This window comes from Perca flavescens, chromosome 4 (genome assembly GCF_004354835.1).
Source record: "Perca flavescens isolate YP-PL-M2 chromosome 4, PFLA_1.0, whole genome shotgun sequence".
Classification (NCBI taxonomy): domain Eukaryota; kingdom Metazoa; phylum Chordata; class Actinopteri; order Perciformes; family Percidae; genus Perca; species Perca flavescens.
In genome coordinates, this window is record NC_041334.1 from 15,900,239 (window position 1) to 15,907,318 (window position 7,080).

The 7,080-nt window shown below is 38.2% G+C and overlaps 1 protein-coding gene across 3 annotated transcripts in view; it reads left to right on the forward strand.

Moving 5' to 3' along the window:
- The first annotated feature begins 6,156 nt into the window (after window positions 1–6,156).
- igfn1.1 (immunoglobulin like and fibronectin type III domain containing 1, tandem duplicate 1) overlaps window positions 6,157–7,080 on the forward strand; it is a 26,912-nt gene continuing 25,988 nt past the window's right edge. For 2 of the 3 annotated variants that reach the window (XM_028574739.1, XM_028574740.1), the window contains exon 1: window positions 6,158–6,326. The gene's annotated coding sequence lies outside the window, so the exon portion shown is untranslated. Of the gene's footprint in view, window positions 6,327–7,080 lie in introns of all 3 variants that reach the window. The other variant, XM_028574738.1, reaches the window with a different exon arrangement.

Here is a 7,080-nt window from a genome sequence, read left to right on the forward strand (position 1 = left end):
TGGGTTTATCACTACGGTCAAGGGAAGAGACAGGCTAGGGGAGGGGAGGGGAGGGGAGGGGAGGGGGAACAGGAGTTGAATGTCAGTGGGTGAGACGGTCAAAGTGGGACTTAGTAAGGTGTAAAAATAAGGAGAGGGAAATGGTATCTGGGGGAAACACTCCCCCTTTGATGATGATAAATGAGAGTTTTAGGCACTTCTTTCTCGTTTCACATTATGTTGAAAAGAAATGAAGCAGATCCCCTCTTAGCTGGAAATAGAGACATCTCAGTTATCCCAAACACTCCCTCAGCAGCCGAATCACATGATGGACAGAGAATTCCAGGGAGGCCACATTGACCTCGACCCCGGCTGTCTCAAAGCTAAAAGAGCCTCTGATCGTGACTCAAGCCAGTTGGGAGTCTCAACCAATCACAACTCTTGTGACCTGCAATAAAATGACCTAATACTTGCTGTAACATACATAACATCCACCTCCACCAGCCAACACAAATCAAAGAAGCAGCGTTGAGTGGAAATCCTCATGGATGAACAAAATGACACACATTCTAACAGTTACTACCTCCTATACACACCCCTGACCCTACAGGCTGAGCTGACCCACATTATTGTTTTTTTAGCTCTGAATAAATCTTTGGAAGAGCAGCTTCAAGTTCAACATCACACCTGCTCTTTTAAGGAATATCTAATTACCATAACCTTGCTTTACACCCACGTTATTAAGACCTAATTTTGTCTACGTTCAACTTAATCTTTCAGCTAATAGCCCTGTGAAAACCAAATTTAGCTCAATGTGCTGGGTTGACAGGTCGACACCAGCTCCCACTCTTGTGTTGGCGGTACGCCAAGATGTGTCTATTTGCATTCCTGCTAAATTGTCAATTAACATGTATGAAGACAGTATCATCTCTCATATCGAGGTACTACACACGTCTGTTCAACCATCTGTTAACTGCGCCAATGCCAAAGCTGTGTATTGGCCATACAGCCAGAGAGAATTCAGTTTCTGCTGTACACACTTGTCTCCTCTTTAGAGTAATATGTAGTTGAGTGAATGATACGAATGTTCACAACTTGAAGAGGTGGACAGTTATTTATTTTAATTATGCAATATATTTAACACCTGCTTCCGTGCCATATTTAGCATCAACAAGAATATACTTGCTTTTCACTTAAGTAAGTATTACTTTATAAGTATAAAGTAATACTTACTTAAGTGAAAAGCAAGTATATTCTTGGTATATTCACCATGATATAATATTATACTTTTTACTCCATTGCAATGACAGCTATCACTAGTTACTTTGCCGAATGAGTTCATGTGTAAAACAAATGAACGTACCAGCCCTAAAATCAGCTCTCTAATATATAACTGCATATTATGTAACTTTACTTTTGATAGTTTAAGCACATTTTGCTGATACTACTTGTACATTTACATATGATGTTTTAATGGACGACTTTGAATCATCACAAAAGAGAAATGAGGAGAATGATTTCTGTAGTTTATTTTGCAATGTTCAGCATATTTTGATTTCACAACACTGGGTCCACTCAAAAGCTTCACATCTGTCTGAACAGCATGTTCCTCACTGCACTATTAATCTCAGGGATAACACAATTTAAGGCTGACTACTTTTAAAAGTTGTTAGGATAAAGACTGAAATCTGTCCCACTAACTTTCTGTGTGTCTCACTGAGTCAGGTGAAGGTAATACCACATGTACAGCACACTGCTTCCACTTGATTCACATCAGATCACAGGTTTTCTGGGTGTGATAAGCATTTCACTGTGTGACTGCATGACTCTGGTCAATGTCTCTTAGTACATTTTCAGTAAAGTATTCATTTGAAAGTATAATTCAGCCAAAATTGAGTTTTCCACGCTGTCGAGTCCATGACGGGGACAAGATGAATGCCACTTTAGAGTCAGAGAAGTGTGAAAAGTAAGCATTCAATTACTCTGGAGGTACAGTAAGTAAGTTTAGCTGCCTCTTCTACATCACTGGTTGGATGTGTGTGTGTGTGTGTGTGTGTGTGTGTGTGTGTGTGTGTGTGTGTGTGTGTGTGTGTGTGTGTGTGTGTGTGTGTGTAAGAAGGTTGGTTTTATTTACTTAAACATCCTGGTTCAGAGGTGAAACAGAGGCCAAATCTCAACAACACACTGCAGCCAGAGATAACACCTTTTCATTGAATGTGCCATTGAACCTGAAAATAACATGAATACAAGTCAATGTTTTGATGTTTGTGTGTGCCAAAAATAGAGAATGCTATAGTGAGCTTAGAAAAGCGCAAACTCCCTGAAAAGGCCTGTGCAAATCAATGAACTCTGTGGGCTGTCAGTTCTGACCAGGATGTATCAGCATAGCAAAGCTAGCAGAGCAGTAAATCAGATACATAGTGTGACCTCGTCAGCCACTCGCTTCTAACAAGGATTGGGGGGTACTGCCTTTCCTGATCACGGTGGTGTACTCCCTGAAGCTCCATGGTTGATAAAAATGTCTCTCTGACACAATCAGATTATCCTGATGAAAGTAGTGCAGCCACAGACACCTGAGGAGGAGAGCTGGTGCTGCACTGTTGCCTGGGAAAATGTAACCTTTGCAGTTTAGCTGCTCTCAATGCAAAGAAAATCCTTCTTATTATACTGTAATTTTCAAATAACACCGCAATTACATTTGGCAACGCGTACAGCAGCTTTCATGTCAAATGATGCAAACTAACAAACCAATGGATGCTCTAAAGACAAATATCAAATACAGCTACCTACGTCTGGCAATAATGAAGCGGGAAAATGCAACATTGACCGAGACGGATCACAATGAAAGTGAGTGAGATAAGACATTGCTTGAGGGAGCAAGCTCAAAAGACAGACTGGAGTAATAGGTAGATATAGACGGTAAATGAAGTGTAAGAGAGGCAACAGGGAGCTAGAGGAGGTGGAGTGTGAACTATGACAGAGACCATTAGAAAGATATGCAGACACAGTTGTAAGGAGCAAATAGGCATGATATAGGTCAAGACATTTGGATTCTAAGCCATCACTGTACTCATATACCTGAAAGCTTTAATCAGGAAACACTAAACAGAATGATAACGTGAGAAATGGCACATTATAGGGAAGAACTTGGAAAGCAAGTTATTTAAGGCTAGCTAGTCTTCTTTGTGCGCTTCACTGCAGTTATGTAAGGAAACACTCAGAGATTTTGGTAATAAAAAGACTGTAACTTTGGAAGATATCAATTTGATTTGTCTAACTCATATTGTCCGTACTTTGTGATTTTGCCCCCCCATTTAAAAAAATCCTGTTTCAATGTATTCAAGACAGAAAAATGTGGACCTATCCTTTAACACATGAAAAGTTGTTTCTCTCAGTTTTGCAACTTAAATAATAAAAAAGGAAGCCACTTTAGAACTGATGAACCACTCCTTGGCAACATGGTATGCCATTGTTCTTGCATTATTACAAAAATATATAATATATGAATTATCAAAAATGTCAAGGTAGTTTTGTTTTTAATTTCAGCCATTTAGTATCCAAATTTGTATATTTTGAAGTTGTTTCTGTTATTTAGCCTATTATCAATGATACAAATTGGGTGGACAAAATAATAGAAACACCTGTCAGTTGACGCAATACAGTTCAATGGCACCACAAACTATATCCTTTAAAAATGACCATACATTTGATCAACACCTCTTTCATATAACCTTCATGAAGGGAGGATCTATTGCAGGACTGTTGTTTTAGATTAGATTTAGCTACTGTAGGTGTCCCTAAATTGATGAATGAATATGGCTTTACTTTTATGTACATGCGTGTACTGCTTAAATAATTAATAAGGTTGTTTGTAGTCAAAAAAGTGTTCAGACAGAGAGACTTTTTACAAAAAAAACTGAACACAAGCAAACCAATTGAGTTCTCAAGTTTTCAATCTAATGATATAATATTATGACACAATAGTCTCAAGCCTAATTAACTAAATCATTTCCCAGGCATCTTGTTTTATCATATTAACACCACCATGCATTATTTGTCGTTTATGATATCACAGTAACCCAAATATAGCGTGGGACAGTTTTTTATGCTCTTTGTCGACCCTTGCCAGACCTCGACCTGACATGGCTGAACCTCTGGCCAACAAACCAGAACATGCCTGTGGTGTCATCTTTCCATGCAAGAGAACCAGTAAGCCAGTTAAGTATCTGGTGAACATGTATATATGTTTAAGCATTAGGCACTTACAATTGTATGACATCTAGAAACATGTCAGCTACTGGTGTATCACTGTATTAGATTCTGAAATCTAATATGGTTTATTTCTGAGTCACTAAGCACCATCATCAAATCAGAATGAATAAAGATTCCCCAGTACAAAACAAACATTTTCATAAAATTGTATTTCAAAATAATGAAAGCAGATCAGCACCAATATTTGCAACATATTCTACATGTACTATGCATACTGTATGTTGTAAACTATAACCATCTACTAGAAAATGATACCTGGAAGCATATATCTTTAAGTTGAACAGATTTATGGTTGTTGTGTTTGCTGAAGGCAAAGGTCACTGTCAGGCCAAGAAAGTCATGCAGTAAAAACATATTTCAGGGAGGTTTGTCATAGCTGTCTCTTTAAACAGCTTTCTATGAATTCTTTTGGTACAGTGTAAATTTGGGTTGTTTTGTCAACATCCATAAAAAAACATGTAACATTTATAGTTAAAATGTAGATGTGTTTTATCATAGAAGTCAAAGTAGTCCAAGCCCACATTATTGGAAACTAAATTCTAAATACTAAGAAAAATAAACAAACAGCACTTACTGCAAGTATACTAAAGTATGTATACATGTCATTATGTTTCATATCTAAATAAATGTGGATTATTGTGTGAATGGGTGCTGCTCTATCATTTACTCTATAGGTATTTCTGGTAAGAATGTTTTTATTGGCGTTATATACTGTACACTAGTCCATACCCTTGATCAGGTTTCAAATCTTTATAGCAACATAAACTCGTAACAGCTGCTTCGTGTTTGGCACAACACCCAATGGGAGGGGACAATGTGACACAACTGCACATTGCATCTCTAAGCCTCTAGGGACAGTGGCTGGCAACATTTACGGCATGTCTTAAAATAATACAACTCTCAACATGACATGCAACTGGAATACCAGAGTCTGTAATAAAAGAGAAAAAAGCATTCACGGGCTGCAGCCTTAAGCCTGTATCTATCTATAGGTTTTATTCAAAGCCAAAAAACAGAAAAAGATATGTGATAGATAACTTTTTCCATTTGAAGGTGTCTGCTAAGATTTCTTTTCTTCAAATGCCAGCATTAAAGAGGTCCTGGATATCAAACTTCATCCAGTGGACGTCATCATTATATATTTCCACTCCAGTTTGTCAAATCAATATGGGCCATTTAGAAATTCCTTCCTTTGTTAGTGAAGTTGGCAGGATGGTAATTAATATGTCCCAGTTGCTGTCAAGAAGGCATCACTTCCACTAAACATAATTACAGGAATTCAGTCTTTCAAAATACACACACACATTGAACAGCATTCTCCATTACATTACCCCTGCACACAAACAAATGTTGATTTAACTGTTATGATTGGCTTGATGTTAATGCATTTTCCTTTTTCTTTTTTAGGTTTTATGCAGTGTTTAGTTTGTAATAAAAGTGAGATAAGCAGGTGCATTGTTAAGCATAAGTTGACCGTCTTATAGGCGGCATTTCATATGTATTCCATCGGAATATCCTTAAAAAATATGTCTTGAAAAATCAGAAACAACATGAGTTTGGTTGCCCTCAGAGTTTTACCTTCTTTATTTTCATAAAGAATCATTTAAAACTATACATCAGGACATTATGCTTACAGTACAATTACATTAACATTAACAGCACACTTACAGCAGCAGACCTAATCAAGTCCTAACCTTGTGATCTCCGATAAATCTAGATTTCAGGCTTGTAAACAAACAAAGAAACTTCATCTTCATTTGTGTCACTACATCTGGTTTACGGAAACAAATGATTCTTTAAGGAGGTATTTAACCTGCTCCCTCACCCACCCTTCACTGTGACCCCTCTGGGCTTCACCGCCCACCCAACCTCCAATGTCTTTGGAGTCACCACAAATACAAAAAAGCCTAAACGGCTTTTGGCAGTTACCGGCTGTAGTCAGTAGAGGAGCATCAAGCTCAGACCTCTACGCTGCTGGAAGGATCTATTACATTGAAAAATTAGCAGAAGGCACAGTGTGACCAGACTGCTGCCTGAAAGGGAACAGAGCTGAGAGCACTGAGGACTGTGAGCAGGTAGGTGGCCCTCAAAACAAAGGCAGGCTGGATGAGGAAATATTCTGAGCAGAGAACAGAAATGGATTACATTCAGCCAATTAGTTGTTAGTCAGCCCCTGCGAACATAATAAGGATAAATATGTCTACCGTCAGTGTTTGCATTAGTGAGACATCAGCATTTAGTGAGCAGGTTCACAGATGGGTGCAGTGAAAAACCTAATTTGTTCAGTAGATGGAAGTGTGTAATGAATACATGCTTTTATTTTCCTCTACAAAGGGCTGAACTTGCTATTCTTAAAGAGCAATAAAGTGAGTACAATTTGTATGTGCTATCTAATTTCAGTTGCTGAAATTACAGGGGATGTAACCACGTTAATAATTTTGGTATTCATTAAACATTGTACAGGACACACACATTTGGTGTTGGTGCATGAAATCTTTAGTGAGGCATGCAGGCTTCTCAGTTCGAATTTCACAGTTTTAAATCTGGGAAGCTGGATCATAGCAGTGAGGTCAGAGGTGCTTGGGTGTTGACTAACTTTAGATGAGAGGTATCAAATCAATATATAGCCTGAGATTCAGAGAGCTGCGTGAATGGAGTGGGTTGTGTTTTGGCAGAAAATAGGATTTATTTTCACATTAAAAGACACGCACAGGACTGCGGTTGATACTGTTCGCACTGTAGTTGTTCTCTCTGTGCTTGCGTCCCACATTGTGCACATGCGGAAGCTGTTTTTGTAAAAAAGCAATTATCTTAAATGCAGTTACGTTT